The sequence below is a fragment of the Argiope bruennichi genome, chromosome 11 (genome assembly GCF_947563725.1).
Source record: "Argiope bruennichi chromosome 11, qqArgBrue1.1, whole genome shotgun sequence".
NCBI classification, from domain to species: domain Eukaryota; kingdom Metazoa; phylum Arthropoda; class Arachnida; order Araneae; family Araneidae; genus Argiope; species Argiope bruennichi.
In genome coordinates this window covers 17,203,538-17,222,699 of record NC_079161.1, presented here as the reverse complement: position 1 = coordinate 17,222,699, position 19,162 = coordinate 17,203,538, and positions in this window count along the sequence as shown.

Below are 19,162 nucleotides of genomic sequence, written 5' to 3'. Positions count from 1 at the left end.
ACATATTCGGTATAAATTTAATGTAGATGATCAACAAATTATCAAAAAAGTAATGATTTGCGCAAATACTTTCTTTTATTTGATACTATGTTAATTCATTAAAGTTTGAAGATGTCAGCTATAAGTTTTTCCATTCTAAATAAAGTCATATGGGGTATAATATAAAATCTTAGTCTCAAACGTCTTATTCCAAGCCTTTTTGGTATTTTCTATTGTCCCCTAAATCTCACCAGAAAATTTACGTAATCATTTCCAAAGTCATATTCTAGAGCATTTCCTCCTCCTCTCCAATGACATTCAGCTTCCGTTCTCTGTTGAAATGAATTTCTCAAGCACATTGTGGTTTGCAAAAGTTGTTCAAAAGTGTTTCGTCTTCAATTACATAAAATCATCGAATTAGTAGTGGAAAAATGTGTTAAAAATATATATAATTTTGAAACTATTCTCGATGGTTTTATAGCTTTGTTATGTCAGTGAAAGACCCTTAATTATTTGATTGGTTATTTGGTGAGTAATTCAATTTGAACTGATTCCTGGGACTCGGCTTTATTAAGGAACACGGACATTTTAATACCTAATGATGGTCATTTGAATTAGTTTGATTTGGCGATGAATGCATGCTGGAGATGGAGAAATTAAGTACCATTATATTTATTAGTAAACATTTTAAACTATAAAAATTGTTAATGTATTGAAACGACCAGTTAAGTTTAGGTATCTAAAATTTCCAATTATATGTGTACCCTAAAGGTGAAGTAAATCTTTTACAATGTTCGCTGTTTTTAAATAAAAGTTTTTGCTACAAAATTTTGATATAAGCAGTAGGCACTAAAAAAGTCTGAATTTTTCAATAATTTATAACCTGAGACTCAATAGTATGATATTCAATAGTACTCAATAGCCTAATAGGACTGTTTGCCGGGATAAGGATAGCCTGGTTGATAGAGCGTTGGTCTCGTATCCCTTAGGTTGTGAGTTCGAACTACGCCAGCCGAAGACTCTCCGTATGTGTGTGGCGGATGGCGTACGTATAAATCCGTCTGGGACACAAAGAGGTGATTTTTCTCCGTTTCAGGTCTAATTTACGATCTGTGAATGAAGTTCACCCTGTGAAAAGGGTTGTGATGCGTGAATAGCTAATCGTATTCTTGGCCATAATTGGCTCTACCGTAAAACAAGAGATACTCCTCTATCTTAAACAGATAACTTTCCGCTGTCTTGTAAAGTACCATAAGTCACAACACATAATTTACCCCATCCAGAAATAAATAAATGTGAAATTTCTTTTTATGTATTGCATTGCAACTACCTGTTACAATGTGCATCTATTGATCTTTATCAAAGAATAGGCATGAAAATAAATCGATTTCTTTGATAAAGAGAGGAATATATCTGCTGCACCGAAAGAATACCCCCCCCCCCCAAGAATAGCCAGTCGCCTCATTCATCAAATGTGCATATCTTTAGTTCTCAATATCCACTAAAATCATCGCATCTCTTGTAAAGTAGATGCCACTGTGAAAAATTCTTTTCGTTTTCAAAGCAATATCCATTCATTTGAGCTATCAATTGGGTTTCTCTTTAATTCCTTATAAATATTAATATCACAACACATAATACACTTTTAATAATGAACTGTATTCTTTCTCTTGTTTCTGATACAAATCTTTTCACTGCAAGAATTTTACGTATACGAATATAAAATATATTTCTTTACTTTACAAATAACTTTACTTACACCTTCACTGCACACACAAGTCTTGCCTATAAGTGTATCTCATCTGGCTTCACCTCTCTATTAATATAAAATCGATGAAACTTCATCTACCTAAAACAACTCTTTTCCTTAAAAGAAATATTTATAATTTGGGATAAAATGTTTTATATTTTGTTCCTTGTATCTATATAATTTCCGGGCTATTGCCAAATTTTCTCTCTTGCAATTGATTTCATTCTTCCTTCCAGTTCATTCTAATGAGGTGGTCAATCATGTCCATTCGTAATGGACTTGGTGAAAATTGACCACAATGGATGATAGAATGTGCCATTTGGGCGGAGGAATACCTGGCTGGGTTCTCACTTCCATTTGTTGTGTCCCTGGAATGTTTGCTAATTTTTTTCTCTGAAATTTTGTGATTATTGGTTGGCGTATTTGAAGAACGGTGAATAATAAATTTTTTAAATGGGTTTGAAAATAATTGGTGAATTCGTGTCCATCTGCTGCGCGTCATTTGAGTTATCTCTGAAAACCTCTAAAAATACGTAGGAATCTGGCAGAATAACAATAATTTAATCTGTTATTTCTTTTACACAGGTGCCAAGTAATATTAAATGTGTCTTGATTATTATCTACAGTTTGTAAGAACAAGTCTCAGAGAAAAGTTTCTTCAATTATTTTCAGAGATTTTCCCAAAATTAGTTTTGAATGAATATTTAAAAAAAAGGGGGGGGATGCATATTTTTACAAGTAGACTGCTGCTACATAAATAAGATTTTATTGTTTTTTCAAACAATATTTTTCCTAGACCTTTCAAACGCCAATGTTTGCTTCTAAGAAACAGCCGTTAAATTCATTATGCAACAGAATAACATGAAATTAATAATTTTACATTTTTAAATCTATTAGGTTTAAAATCATTTAGAGTATAAACAGATTAAAAATAAAATTTATTTCTTCGTCTACATTTAAATTTCATTTTTTAAAGTCTGTCACATCATTGCAACCTTAAATCCAACTTGCCATCTTTATGGCAAACGAAACTGTTAACCTTTTCATAATCTTTAACCGATGTTAAAAAATGATAAAATTTAATGACATGAAAAAGATTAGAGCATTTGTGTTCCAAATAGTATTTTTAAATTTATTTATATTTTATATGATTATATTATTCCATGAAATAATATAGAAATTGTGATGCGGGAATCGATTAAAAAATCTTACTTTTAATTATATCATGTCATATATTCTTATTATCAAATCATAAATTACAGACATATTCTAAAATAAGCCACATAAAGCATCAAAACTAAACATTAATCAAATTAAATCGAGTTGAAAACGATCATCCATAAGAAGAAACTGTAAAATTAATATGCTATTTAAATATAATATGCAGAAACCTTACCAAATTATAAAGAATGAATTGAAAAATATTGTTGCCTAGCTGTAAACCAGCTTTTCATCCGAGTCGGTGTCGGGGTTCACAGTTCTTTTGTTGATAGAATTATGCTTCATCCAATCTTCCTAAATTTTGATAAGATTTTTTTTTTATTTGCTTATTTATTTATTTTGCTTAAAAAGCTCTTACTATCGATTTCAAATTTATTTTTTTCATTTCTCTCTTACATTAAACTGCCAATTCACAGAAAAATCAAAGGTGAAACAATAGGAAAGAAAATGTCAAGATCCATTTCCAATTGTAACGTTTATCATCAATAAGATAACTCTCAAGCTTCAACTTCACGTTGACCGCCTTTCCCCTTGCCCCAAGCAAAGTCACCGCTACGAAGGGGAATACGACGACGACCCGCACATTCCACCTGCATTTCTCCTTCTTATACATCATGAAGCCCGTGACAGCTTGAAAATGTATTATTTGTGAATTTTTATGCTCTTTTTTTCCTAACCAGAAACCGTAATCTCTGGGGTGCGACGAAGTTAATGCATCAGTGGTGGTGGGGTTTCGGCTCTTCATTGAAAATCGATGAAGGTCGCCTTTATTTATAAATTTTTCTTTGGCTATATTGTTTTCCAGTAGATCCATGGTATACTTTTGTGGATAAAAAAAGTATTTTCCGATCTTGACATCTTTCAATATAATGCTTCAAAAGTGTGAAAATGGAAGCCTCGTAGAATGCCAAAGGAGGTTCATTATATTTTTTTTATAACTGCTGCCTGTAGGTTCATAAAAAGTTGAGAAGATAATAACTTACAAATTTTAATTAAAAATACATTTTTTTTCCTGTCAAATGCTCCTTGTCATACACGCAATTTGAGTATTACAGATGTAGGGAAACGTTGCTCAAGATAAATCAGGAATGAATCAAAAATGAATCAGGTATGAATAAAAAATGAATCAAAATGAATCAGATATGAATAAAAAATGAAACATAATGAATCAGGTATGAATAAAAAAAGAATCAAAATGAATCAGATATGAATAAAAAAAGAATCAAAATGAATCAGGTATGAATAAAAAATGAATCAAAATGAATCAGGTATGAATAAAAAATGAATCAGATATGAATTAAAAAGGAATCAAAATGAATCAGGTATGAAGAAAAAAAGAATCAAAATGAATCAGATATGAAGAAAAAATGAATCAAAATGAATCAGGTATGAATAAAAAAAGAATCAAAATGAATCAGATATGAATAAAAAATGAATCAAAATGAATCAGGTATGAATAAAAAATGAATCAAAATGAATCAGGTATGAATAAAAAATTACATAAAAAGAAACAGTGTACTAACATCATGCCAAGTTTTATAGTTTCCAAAACAGGACAATAATCTTCTAGAAAGATCATCATAAATGACGTCTTAATGGACTTATCGCCAAATTACCTATTGATTCTAGAATTTTCAATTTTGGTGCGAAATTCTAGTAATTTGTCGCCAAGATCGAGGCTTATTCATTTGATATTCTTACAGCCATCCATCACAGTTAACTATAAAGCTGTCTTCCTAAAGATCCATATTACAACACTGTAATTAACCTCTTTTTTATGAAATTCTATTAATATCTGGAAACATTGCGGGATAATTTTACTTGTTGAATGACTGTATTTATTAAGAGTCAGAACATAGAGCCTTTTTAATTTTGGAAAATTTGGTTATTACACCGTCGTCGCCTTCGCCCTCCTAGCCTGGTGTGGCGTGTAGGGATTGCAATACCGGACCAAAATTTCAATACCGGTATTCTGTATTTTTTCGATCTTAATACCGGGATACCGGTTTTAATACCGGTATTAGAAATTTTAGAAAAACAGAAAAGAAAAGAAACAAGACACAGGTGTTTCTTTGTTTTATTTGCCAGTTTTATAAGAGAGTGTAAATATCACAAAAAATAATATGTCACTTATAAATTATAACAGTATATAAAGAATCATAAAAAAGTAAAGGAACAACTTATTTATTTCAATCACAAAAAAATTGTAAATATCACTATTCAGTCTGTGATACTGATACAAATTTTTGAAATGTGATCTTAAAAAACATAATGCATCCTTTGTACTGTCATTAAGCCTGAAAAGTAATTTTGTGCAAAAATTACTAGCTGTCGAAAACGCTCTTTTGGCATCTATGATAGTTAGTGGTAAATGCACGATATACTATTTCCAAGTATTTACCTCTAAATCCCTCATCTTCAAATAAATCGATTTCTTATCGGATGGTTTTGGATATAGCTGATTTCTGTATTGTATTTTGGTTCGTTAAAATTTTCTTATTTATTGCTAATTCTAATTTTTGTTCAAGAGACAATTCCTTTTCACTATCGGCATTAGTGTCATCATAATCTTCGATAACTGAACCGAATTCTTCTGAATGTGGATAGGTTTGTGGGTAAAAAACTTTTTTAGAAAATTTACTCTAAACTTGATCAGATTTGAATTGGTTAGTCTCTTTTCTTTTTTTTTCATTTTTAAAATCATTATAATTATCTAAATACCCTAAGACATTTTCTATTTCGGTATGCCTTTCTTCTGTGCGATTTTTCAATGTAATATATAATTCTTCAGATAGTAATGTGTGCTGTTCTTTCATGACTGCAACATGAAATTTATTGTTGCATTAGCTGTTAATAAATTAAAATCTCTCCGACATAATGCCTCTATAGTCAGTTTTATTGGAAGTAGATCTGATATAGTTCTGGATATTAAGTCGAATTCACTATCTGAAAAATTAATTTACAAGTTTAAGTCGATTATTACTTTTTGGATTGGATTTCTAAATTTCAAAAATCGTTCCATCATTAGGAGTAAACTGTTCCAATGTGTCCAAGAATCTATTATTAACATATATTCTGTTTTATTTTCAGTTAGTATATATTTTTGTAATATGGCATTTTTTGTAGGGGAAGGTTTAAATATCTAAACAATTTTTCGAACTTTATAAATTATAGGAAACAATTCTTGATGGGTTAATATTTAATCCACATTAGCAATATCTTCTTCAACAATTACATTGTCATTATCTTCATTGTCAATATCACTCTCACTCTTACTCTCTTCAAAATTCGAATCCGAAGTTTCTATATCCACAGTGTTTGTATTCTTCTGTTCTTTATTTTTTTGGTATAATACATCTATTACTCCTAACTGAATTCCATGAGCATAGCACAATTGCTGATTTCCACCAATACACTTTCCAACTTTTTTCATAACTGCTGCTCCAATAGTCGTTATGGATATAATATCTTCTTTCAGGGATAGTCCATGTTTCGCTAATTTAGATTTAAGCATTTAATTAAGCCGTTAATAAGCTAATTATATTCACCCGTTAGGAAGACATAAAAACAAAAACGTATACTATTTTGCTATGTTAGCGACCCTGAACATATAATGGAGACAATTTTAAAAATTTTTAGTAAATACCGAAAAACCGGTATTTAAACTTGTGAATACCGGTATTACAAAATTGTACAAATGCCTCAAAATACCGGTATTCGGTATCCCGGTATACCGGTATTGCAATCCCTAGTGGCGTGGTGTGGAGAGGAGGGTGCCAGCTCAGGTGTTGTCCACGTCATCTGACCGCGGTTCAAAATTATGAGGTCTGTCCCAAAATAGCCCTAGTGTTGCTTTAAACGGGACGTTAATATAACTAAACTAAACTAATCGTCATCCTAGCTGACACAACCGATTCATTTTCAATGCCGATGGTGGACCGGTGAACCATAGCTATTATCGATCTCATTGCATTTTGCAAATGTGTTTTGTCTGATAAAATTCCGATTTCAAGTTATTAATTTTGTGCGAGATAATCAAAATATGACTAACGGATAGCAATCATCAAGCTCAAAATTTTACTAAATTTGTAAAATTTCTTTCAAATTTTGATGTAAAATCTTAAAAAGAACGTCTTTATTTGTACGTCAGTGGGAGCATCGGTACTCAAACAGGGAACACTCTAAATGGATGAAATCTATTGCGTGATTTCATTAAAAGAAAAGGAAATTTGTTACCAAATTTCAACCGAATCTTTCAAAGAATTGACTGTCTATGGTCAAAGGAAGCCCCTCTGTGATGAAGACGTTTCAAAACGGAGCGAGCTAAAAGAAGGAAATGTGGTAAGTGGAATTTCACCTAAATTTGTAGATTTCTATCTTATCTAGAAATGCTATAGTCAGAGAAAGTCTGTCTGTTTGTCTGCCCCTGAAAATATAAACATGGCTACTCTTAGACGCATGAAGCCAGATGAATGAAATTTGGTGCATGGATTCATTCAAAGAATAGCATTATTGAAACCCACTTTGAGCTTCACTATCAATCAAAGTACTGATCGTCTGTTGGTTCGCTACAAACATGACAGCCTAAAAAAAGAGTGGATTAGATGATTGAAACTAGTGCGTGGTTTTAAAAACAAATTTGTAATTTTTATCATTACTTTAAGGGAAAGGTTTGTAAAGAATCAGTTTACCTGCACCTGTGCTTCAAAAAAACTGAAATTGGAAGAGCCGGATGGACTAAATTTGGTTTATAGTTAGATCAATCTATAGAGCAAATAGGAAAGTTAATTTGGAGATTTAAAAACAGTTGCACTTTATATTTTCAGTAAACCAGTCTATAAATGCGAAAATTTAAGAAACTGCTCATTTTGAAATTTAATAGGTGGTCCTTGCACAAAAATTATCAAATTTTCAACTCACTTCAAACATTAAATCGAAGCAAAAATTTGTATAAAGTAGTACCGAGACGGAAGAAATGATATCAATAACGAAATCAAATACTCTTCTCATTACAGATTCAAAACTTGTCAGGAATTTATAGTAAAAATACTGAAAATGAGAAAACTTTCTAATATATCCCTCTACGCTTCTTTTTGTGAAGAAGATATTCAAAGAAAAGGCATGTGTAATCTACAAACTATTTCGGCGGATTCAGGACAATATTTTCAGAATGAAATGGATGTTTCTACGGCGATAAACAAAATAAAAGTATGGTAAATAATATAATTGCCAAGATGTAGACTGTTGTTTGAACTGCCATATTTAAAAGATTTCGAAATCAATTATTTTAAACAACAACAAAAAATAGTAAAAAAATCCGGTCAACGTTTTGCTATAATTGGCATAACTGTTAGAAATGTTGATTAGAAAAATAAAATTAAGAAGATATTTACGTAGGTTTTCCGTGTTTAAAAAAAAAAAAAAATTAAAATAAATATATTTTAAGAATATTTTCTGGATATGCTCACATTAAAATAAAATTATGCGTTTCCTTTTATTACAAACAGAGATTGTTCATAACAGCAAAGCTTAAAAAAAAATATTATATTATTGTGCATCTAACAATATAAACAAAAGCAAATAATGACGGTGATGACGTCACACATGACGTAGTTTGATCTAGAAGCTTCTTTTTCACTATTCAGTCAGCCATCTTGAATTTTTTAGCTTTCTGTGCTGACCAACTTTACGAGAGCTACATTTGCATTGCTAAAACTTGTTGAAAAGTGACATTTTAACAATTTTCCATTCATATTATTGTATTATATCTGTGAACTGTTGATATTTCCTTTAAATATACTTTTTTTCAGATAGAAATTGAGATGGCGTTGAACTGGTTCCGTACGAAGCTGTAAGTTCGTTATTTCAAAATTCTTTAGCTTTTCTTATGAAATGTATATTGAATTCCTCAAATAAATTATGATTTTTCATTAATAAAACACGTTTAGATTTTACTAGTTATTTCTATTCTTCTTTTTTTTTTATCATTTTATATTTGTAAGTTCAATTCAGACTAAGGATATGTATCGTTTTTGATTATTAATACAGATTATGCGTTAAGACAAATAAACAAAAATTCTTTTATTAAGCCATATTTATGCATGAAAAGTCCTTTTACTCCCTAAAAATCTGAAATAAAACCGTTTAATGAAAATTTTGTGATAACGGTTAGATCTATGTTTCTTTTCAATCTGAACTCTCCAGATTAAACGTCGCCAAGGGAAAATGATATCATGTTTCACTGAGCAAAAGATGCCAAGTCGCCAATGCCAAACAACGAAATGATCAGCGATTTGGCATTTGTTGGCAATATAAAGATTTTTCCAAATAATTTATTTCAACTGAAACTTATTTTTGGTGTACGGCATTTTACTCCGCATATGACGATATTCTTATATTTAATGTTTGATTTTAATTTTTATTTCCGAGTTATTTTTATATTTAGTGCGAAGTAGTAGATTGAGATACAAATTATATGTGCATTAATTCTACCAAAAATACAACGACTAAAAACAAAATTGCTATTAATGTTAATCAGTTGATGATAGGTTGCGTTAAATCGTGTCAGCTGCAGAAAAAGCCCTCTCTCTTTGTTGAATGCAAGAAATGATAAACTAACATTATTTTAGTGAAATCTAGTGAAATTCGACTATTGAATTTTGTTGTAAAAAATGTATTGAAAAGAAAAGATAAAATTACTGTATAATATTCGACGGTACTTTTCCGTTAGCCGGGCGCAAAGGAAAACTCGCCAAATAATGTAGAAATGCGCCAAATTTCTTACGCCAAGTTCGCGTTTGGTTCACAGTTGACGACTTTTGCGCCAGGCTAACGGAAAAGTACCAATTCGAGATTTCAATTAAATAATTTCATGCTATTTTGTTTATGACCATTTGGAGTACGAATTCACTCTGCTTATCTTAAATTTTCTAACCATAATTTGATTTAAAATGTGAACTCTAGTTTTATGTGATAAAACATATCTTTATTGCCTTGCATTAAACCTCCAACAGACCATTTACGCATCCAAATTACATTTTAAGGAAAGAAAATGAAAGATGAAAAAATTACAGTAACAATAAATGATAAAAATTGATAAAATTCAATTTAAAATATTTAGTTAAACTTGGAAACAATCTACTTCCGAGATTAGGGCTTGAATTCTTTCAAGCATAAGTCTATAAAATTTGATATTAGATTTAAGAAAAACCGTTAATATGTTCATCATTATGGCTATTGGCGAAGCAACCGTCAATTTGGCAAAAACTGTAAAGTTTGGCCATTCAAAGAAGAATTTCGATACTTTATGTTCATGAGAAAATAACCAAATTTAAAGTTTAATGTGGTGTAATTTTCTTTGTTGTTGCAAAAGGAAAAAGTTATTACTTTTCAAATTGAATTATTGACTTTTATTGATAACTAGCCGCCTTTGGCGACCAGCCGGTTCGCCAATCTTAATGTTCCTTAAAATTTTAATAATTAAATATTTTATGCAATTCCAAATTTAATAGATTCTTCAGCAAAATATTTTAAAACTTCAAATTTTGATAGTCATATACTTCACTCATAATATTATAAAGGCATTCAGTCATAACGTGATATGTATCTCTCTCATTTTCTGTTACCCCTCGTAGAATGTATGCTTTAAATTAAAGTGTAAATGATTAATCTGCAATTAATATAATAATATTTTTTACTGAAACAAAGCATTTTTTTTAATAATATGATTACTGATAATAGATTCACTGAACGTTTAAACTTTATGGGCACTAAAGAATATCTTTCTTAATTTATTTAATATCTCAAGAATTTGTCAACAAAATTTTCTCAGATTCATCATGAACAGATCGATTCCTTAACAATGTTTCATTTTAAATGCATCAAACACTAAGAAAATAAAATGAATCGTTTAAAATAATCGGTCTAAAACAGGTTTAAAAAAACTACTTAAAAAACGATGTACTTAAAACTATAAGCATATACAAAAAAATATATAACTAACATAAATACAATTTAATTACAAAAGCATGCAACTAACCTAAAAATAATTTAAATCATTGAAAACAGGTTTAAAAAAAACTACTTAAAAAACGATGCACTTAAAACTATAAGCATATACAAAAAATATATAACTAACATAAATACAATTTACTTACAAAAGCATGTAACTAACCTAAAAATAATTTAAATCATCTGTTGAAAGTGGTTGTCTTGACAACAATCAGAACAATGCGCATGCGTGAATTTTCTTCGGAAACTTCTTTTCCCTTTCCAGCTGTGTTGCCATAGAAACCGGCGCACAGCTGTTTACACGTTTATGTTTATCTATTCAGATTTTATAACATCTAATCAGAGTAATGGTGAATATCAGTGTGTTCGTGTTCGTCAATAAATGTTAATTTTTTTAATAACATGATTAACGAAAACAGAGTCACTGAGCATTTAAACCTTATGGGAACTAAAAAATATCTTTCTTAATTTATGTAATATCTCAAGAATTTGTCGACCAACCGGTTCGCCAATCTTAATGTTCGTTAAAATTTTTATATTTAAATATTTTATGCAATTCCTACTTTAATAGCTTCTTCATCAAAATATTTTAAAACTTCAAATTTTGATAGTCTTATAATTCACTAATAATATTATAAAGGCCTTCAGTCATAACGTAATATGTATCTGTCTAATTTTCTGTTAGCACCCGTAGAATTTACGTTTTAAATTAAAGTGGAAAGAATTAATCTGCAATTAATATAATAATATTTTTTACTGAAAAAAGAATTTTTTTATAATCTGATTAATGAAAATAGAGTCACTCAGCGTTTAAACTTTATGGGCACTAAAGAATATCTTTTTCAATTTACGTATTATCTAAAGAATTTGTCAACAAAATTTTCTTAGATTCATCATGAGCAGATCGATTCATTAACAATGTTTACTTTTAAATGCATCAAACACTAAGAAAATGAAACGAATCGTTTAAAATAGACGATTTAAAACAGGTTTTAAAAAAACTACTTAAAAAACGATGCACTTAAAACTATAAGCATATAAAAAAATATATAACTAACATAAATGCATTTTAATTACAAAAACATGCAACGAACCTAAAAAAAATTTAAATCCAGTCTGCATCCGTTGATAATAATTCGTCAACACAATGCGGAATTCAGAACACAAAGCGCATGCGTGAATTTTCAACGCTAGTTACGTAACGCAAATACGTGATTTTTTTTCTACGCCAGTTGGGGTAACGCTATGCGGATTAGAAATTTTTAATTTCCTTTATTCTGTTTTATTTTAATTCAAAAGTACTTCAGAATGAATCTGAAGGATCGATTAATTAACAATGTTTAATTTTAAATGTATCAAACATTAAGAAAATAAACAGAATCGTTTGAAATAATCCGCCGAAAAATACTAACCCTAGCCTCATTACTGTTGGGAGAAAAATAAACCGGAAGCCTTACTCATTTGGCGGTGGCGAAAATGGAAGATTTTTTTGGCGGGAAAGTTAGTTTTTAATTAATAATTAAAATTCTAATTAAAATTTCAGAAAAAGGGACCCCAGGTGCACATTCCCGACCTCTAAGGTATACATGTACCAAATTTGATAGCTGTATGTCAAATGACCTGGCCTGTAGAGCGCCAACACACACACACACACATTGAGCTTTATTATAAGTATAGATTATAAGACTATTCAGCCTACAACTTCCTTTTAATAGCCTAAATGGATAAGAGTAGACCATCAAGTAAAACAAGGCAGATATTTAAAAATCAAGCAGAAATTAAAATTATTGATACTCGTGCTGCATAAATTTCTAGCCAGAGATTAATCGCCAAAAGAACCCCGCCAATCTTCGCATGTTTATAGTCTTTTTGGTAAATAATGTTTGCCAATGGCATACGGTTAATAACACAAGCATACCAAACTACAATAATAATGTATCCTGCAATAATAATCCTACAAAATGTAAATATAGCAAATTATTTTTTGTTAGAATTAAAAACGACGTACGGCCGCCAAATTTGAATTTCTTCAAGTAATAATTCTTAATTTTTTCTTATTTCACATTTATAAAAGTTAAGATTTAAAGATGAGTCATTTTAGCTGAAGCTTTTATAAATTTCTCGACAAAAAAATACAGGTGCCTGTAAAACTAATTTCAGTTTCAAATTTTGTTCCATATACAATATTCTTTTCTTTTAATCGCTACAAAATTAAGTTATTGATAATGAATAAGCAAAACTTAATTGCACGAAAACGGTATTTTTTGGCACTTATTAATTAACGGTGAAAGATTGGCGATTTGTTGGCGATAATTTAGTTTGCGAAAACAAATAACAAACAACCAACCAAACAACAATCCATTCCTCTGTTTTGTAATCCATTAATCCACTGAACTTTATTGACATATACTGTTTCTTTATTAGTAGATACGATTTAGCCTTTTTTCTTCCTATTTATGTTTATTTTGCTATTTGCAGAGATGCAGGTAAGTAAAATTTCATTTTTCATCAACAAAAATCCTGACAAGATGATTTCTTAAATTACATTTTAAATGCATAATTTTAATAGATAGCTGGAATCTTTATTTACAGTTTTAAAGCTATTCAGAATTTTCATCGATTTCTATAGCTAAAATATTGAAGAGAATTTCAAAACAATCATCTAAAGACGGTGTAATTCAAATATAAACTTTACATTCTTCTCAATAAAATAGTATACCAATCCATGCTTCACAGAAAAAAAAAATCTTCAAACAAAGTATTTTTTATAAGTACACTGCAGATTAATGATCGGTACATCTTCAAGCAAAATCTAGCCAACAATTCGAAAACTTACCATAAATTTACAGCTTGGGTATCTTCAAGATATGGTTACAAATATTCTTCAGATTTTCAATTTAAAATTGTTAGTATTATATTTGGATAAACATCGATCCAAATATTCAGCCCTGGGTTCAAGTGTAGATTTGGGTGCCCCTTCGATTGGCGACACATTTCAGTGATGAAGCACTACTTCTGGTTTCCATAATGTTTTGTTTTCATTGGTGTTACTGTTGGGTTATCGACCAAAAATCCCCTTCGCGTCAAAAAAATCGCCAAAAAAATCAAGGGGCACCACCCAATTGTAAACTTTTACCCACCTCTGGCCAACAGACATTAATATTAAGGTATTTTTTTACACATTTTGTAATAATTGCCGACTGTAAGCTTTGAGAGAGATTTTGGCGAATTAATTTTATTACAATTTTTTCATTCTTGGCGAGAAACCAGACTCTAATCTAAAATCTGACCTAGTATCGTTTTCTTAGTTTTGAATTTCAATAGTCTATCTTACCAAATCCTTAATCTTACCAAAGGATTCAAGACGAATGCAATCTATTTCCACTGAAACGACCTAATTTAACGATTAATTGCATTTAGCAAACTTTAAATATATTGAATTAAATTTTTAATTTCAACTTTACATATCACATACTTATTACAATCCAATACAAGATTAGTCGTTGAATTTAAAAGTAAATGCAAGTTTTACTACCTTGCTTGATTCCTTGGGTTGCTATATTGGCAAATAGATTTAGAAAAGAGAAAATTTTAGATCTAGCTTCTCCCTATACTTACTTTAACTCTTATTCGCATAACTGTCTTTCATGGAGAAAGAATTTGTTTTCCTATTCCTAACCCATTTCATGACTTTAAATTACTTCTCGCCATGATCAATATCGTGTAAGTTATGATGTATGCTTAATCTTATTTTTTTATAAAGTTAGAATTCTTAAAACTCAAATAAAAAGACCTAAATAAACGTGTAGAAATAGTTAAATTTAAAACAAACTAATATTAATTCAACAGAGGTAATTGGTGAAATTTCAGTAATATACTTCAAATCATAATCTTTTTTAAAAATAGCAGCTGATTTTCAGTCTTTGAAAACAGAAGGTGCTCGCGCTATCCGTGAATTTAAATTCTCCAAATGGGTCTTCATAATTTCGTAAACAAAGAAACGCTCATGAGAAAAATCAAGAGATATTTTACACTATTTTTCATGAAGAAATCGAATACCTCTTTCAATATTTAAAATTAATGCATGTCATTATTCCCCCCCCCCCCCTTTCGACAGACTCAAAGGAAAAATAAATGTTGAACGATAAAAGGCATGCCAAACTCAAAAAGAGTCAATCGATCAATACTTTTTAAAATAATAAAGCTTTTATCACAGATAAATTTTAAGAGGTAGGAGAAAAATAACTACAAAAAGTTAGTGCTGTCATAATAATAATGTAAATTCAAGTAATTTGAAACAGCATAAAGACGTTGCAATGAATTCTACTTTCTCTAAAAATAAAAATGACATTTCGTAGCAACTATATATGTTTAAATTTAATTTTTTTCTTGTCGCTTGAAATATGGAGTATCTCAGATTTCAGAATGTATAAAATGTTTCAAAAATAAAATATGTCAAACTATTCTATTATTTTGTTAAATTGTTTTATACTAGATAAGCTAAAGAACAACGTTTTTGTTCTCGCAAAGCCAGCAAAAACCGTGCCAATTTTTCCCAAAAAGTCATAGATATCCTTAATCTTGCTTGGCCACAAAGTTGCAGCAAACGATTTAAGTTTGGAAAGAAAACAGAAATGCCATTACCATATTTGGCAAACAGGACAAACGGGACATTATTCTAACGTCGGGTCTTATGCTATAGTTTTTAATTTAAAAAAATAACGAAGGTATTATTTTATTTTATATAAGAAATTAGTAAAAGATTCATAACCAATTTGCAACTTACGATATTATTGTATACGACAATAGCGCAAAATCTACGAAAACAAACAGGAAACATTTTATTTCAAAATTATCAGTTGATTTGCTTTTCTTTTATCTTTTCATAGATATCAGTACTGATATTGTCTTGTTCACATGTTTTGCAGGTGCGGCTACCGATGCTTGCGGGGGCAAGCCGATGAGGAGGGCGTCTACGTCCAGCCGTCGTTCGCGGACTTCGACAACAACCAGCACAAGTTTCGGGTGGTAAGTAATTACATATAATAGTTCATGATTTTAAGTGTTGTATTCTATCTGTGCATATGTCTTTAGTCACGTCTTTCTCTAATAGAAAGGAAAAGAATTCTGTCAGCATAAATGCATGGAAAATAAATAAAACTTCAGTATTCAATATTTTAAAGTCAAACAAATTGTATATTCATATTTAAGATATTAAAAAAAAAACTTTTATAAAAAGAATGGCTTTTTCATTATATGGTGATTTATTGTATAATATTATTTTTGGTTAAATTAAGTTAAAATAAATGATATTACATATAAAATTTGAAACAATTGTTTGTTTCATGACGTGAAAGATAAAATTTCGTAATTGAAAAAGATTCTGAATTAAAGTAGCAGGAATAAAGTAGAAAAATGAAAATAAATAGAGAGCACAAGAGAAAATATCAAATAAATCCCTCAAATGCAGCGAAACCTGTCGTTAATTTAATCAATAATGTGTTAAATGATATGGTACAAAACAGCAAATCAGATCATATTAAAAACATCAATAAGATATTACAAAAGTTTGAAATAATGCATGGAATCATTAAAAACTTCTTCACCAACTCTATTTATATAAAAAAAGATTCAATTCAAACAGGAGGAGCTTTCTGAAAAACGTGTAACACATTGTTGAGTTGACCTTCCGCATAAGTAATGAAGGTTTACGTTCTATATTGAGCATGCGAAATTGTTTTGGAAGCAGGATTTTTGTTTAATGGATCAAAATGAAATTGTATTCACGACTAGGAGGATACTTGGTGTTGCTTGTTCTTTTAGTATCAAAGCAATAGGTGAGACTGGAGATTAAAAAGTGCTTTAGGAAAACGGTATTAATTAATGTTATTTCATAAAAGCATGATAATCTTTCAAATGATTATGAAAAATAAAAAAGCGACAGCGATGGTATTGCGTTTAGAAAAAAAAACGTTTTATATTAAGTTTAAGTTTTATAAAAGCACGTGAACGGATTTGATGATTCAATAGTTTGAACTCCTACATAAGGATGAAAATATTTTACAAAATGTCTATAAAATTAAATTTAAAAGAATTATTACTGAAAAATTGTATGAAAATGGAATAGACAATATTATTGAGGGATTTCTTTTTTAAATTTCATGTCAGTGTTAAAATTATATTCGAGGGGTAATAGTTTGAAATACCTAGTCGAAAAAAACTAATAGCTTCATAAATTTTCATGCATATTTCCATTTATTTTTGATTTCGGAATTATTAATTATTTATTAATTACTTTCTGAAAAGTAAAAACAGTGACACATTACACTCAAACTCATACTTGAAAGAAATGGCTCATATTAATCACGAATTAGACATCGCAATAAAAGGTTTAGAATTGCTTTTTGCTAAAACTATTATAAGATTCTGGAGCTTTTAACGGTTTTGGTCGAGACCCAATTCAGAATTGATTCTTTTCACAATTGTCAGGTTTTTGTTCACAATCAATAAAGGGAACAGAATATTCTAGAAGTTATACTATAGAACAAAATGAATGTTGGTAACCAGATCGATTTTTCTCTACATAGAACAGAGAAAGTCAAAATTACTTGTTCGTTTTTCAGAAAAGTCAGTTGAGAAAACAGTTCAACACAAGAATTTCAACATTAAAACAAATATAATGGCTGGTTGTCTGAATCCTGATGAGAAAAAAAGCACACAATTCAGTTATGAAATTATATAACAGTAAAATATGTGCAAATATTAATACGACTCCAATAAATTTTAATGTTTTAAAATTTCTGCACATGTTTTCTTTTTAAAGTGTTTTTTCCAGATTCCTCTGGAGCAGATTTCAGATGCCGACTGATTTATCCATAAAATTTTATGTACAATTTAACTCTAGTTTAGTGAAATAATTATTACAATTTATATTATATTTTCTAGTAAAGATTCTACAGGTAAGTGTCTTTTTCTTTTAAATGTCTCCAAGTGCCATAAGAAACAACATATCCAATAATTGTATTATTAAATGAAAAAGCGGTTTTTTTTTGTTCAAATTTTTATTTCAAAAGAAAACTTAACGAGGTCTATAAAAAACTATTTATCTTCGGGATATGCGAATATTATTTTGATTCGACCATTGATTAAAGAATTTTTTCTGATGAAACTTTTAGAGAATCTTTATTCTTAGGTTCATTTCCTTAATTATTTCAGTTAATTAATTTTTCAAAATTTTCTAAAATCTAATAAAGATTGCAGAGAATGAGATATAAATTACTATCTTTTAATATTTAATTATCTTTAGAAAAGGAAAAAATTTTTAGACGATGTTTCAAACAGTTATCACCTCTACAGAGAGATAAAATCGTATATGAAAGATAAGTCCTATTTTTGCGTTCTTTAAAATCAAAAATAAATTTACTATTGATTATTTACAAATTCTGTGAATAGATTTTTTTTAGTTTCTATGAATGTATTAAGTCTTCTATACAATATAAAACATTTGTTTGAGAATCAGTTTGCAAGTTAATGTAATGCTTTGTTTTATATCGTGTTTCTCTTATGTGAAAAAAGACAAGTTGCCAAATTGATAGTTTTTTTAGAAGCTAAATTTTGTGTTGCCTTATATTGTAACAAATCAAAGGTTAAGAAGAGTTCGTATTAACCAAATTGGGAGACTAGACTCTTTGTTTACTATACGACATAAGGAAAAAAGAGCCATATCTCTACTTTTCACGAACTCTCATAACAGAAAAATGTAGTATAATTGACAGTAATTGGTTTGATGAAGCTATTTATGGAATTTGTCTTTAGCCCCTTAACTATTTTCTTTTCTTTACTATTTAATAAGATGACATCTTCTATTTTTGAAATATTTTCTTATTTTGATTCAAATGGAAATCCCTTGAATACTTGACTTTTCTATGTATTCGAAGTAATTTTAATATTGAATTATAATCGTTATGAAGAGTATATTTTTTGGTTACAACTATCGAAATTCGATAAATCGATGCACGTATGGCATTTGGGCAAAACATTTAAGCGGTTAATATAATAGTCTTTTATACTGTTCTTATATATAAATGTTTTCAGTATTTTTTTCTATTAATTATTTTGGTTATAAAGAAAGTAAGGTTATTGTTTCCTTGATTCAGAATTAAACATTTATTAAAATGTTTCTAATTTTTCTGTAGATTCCGG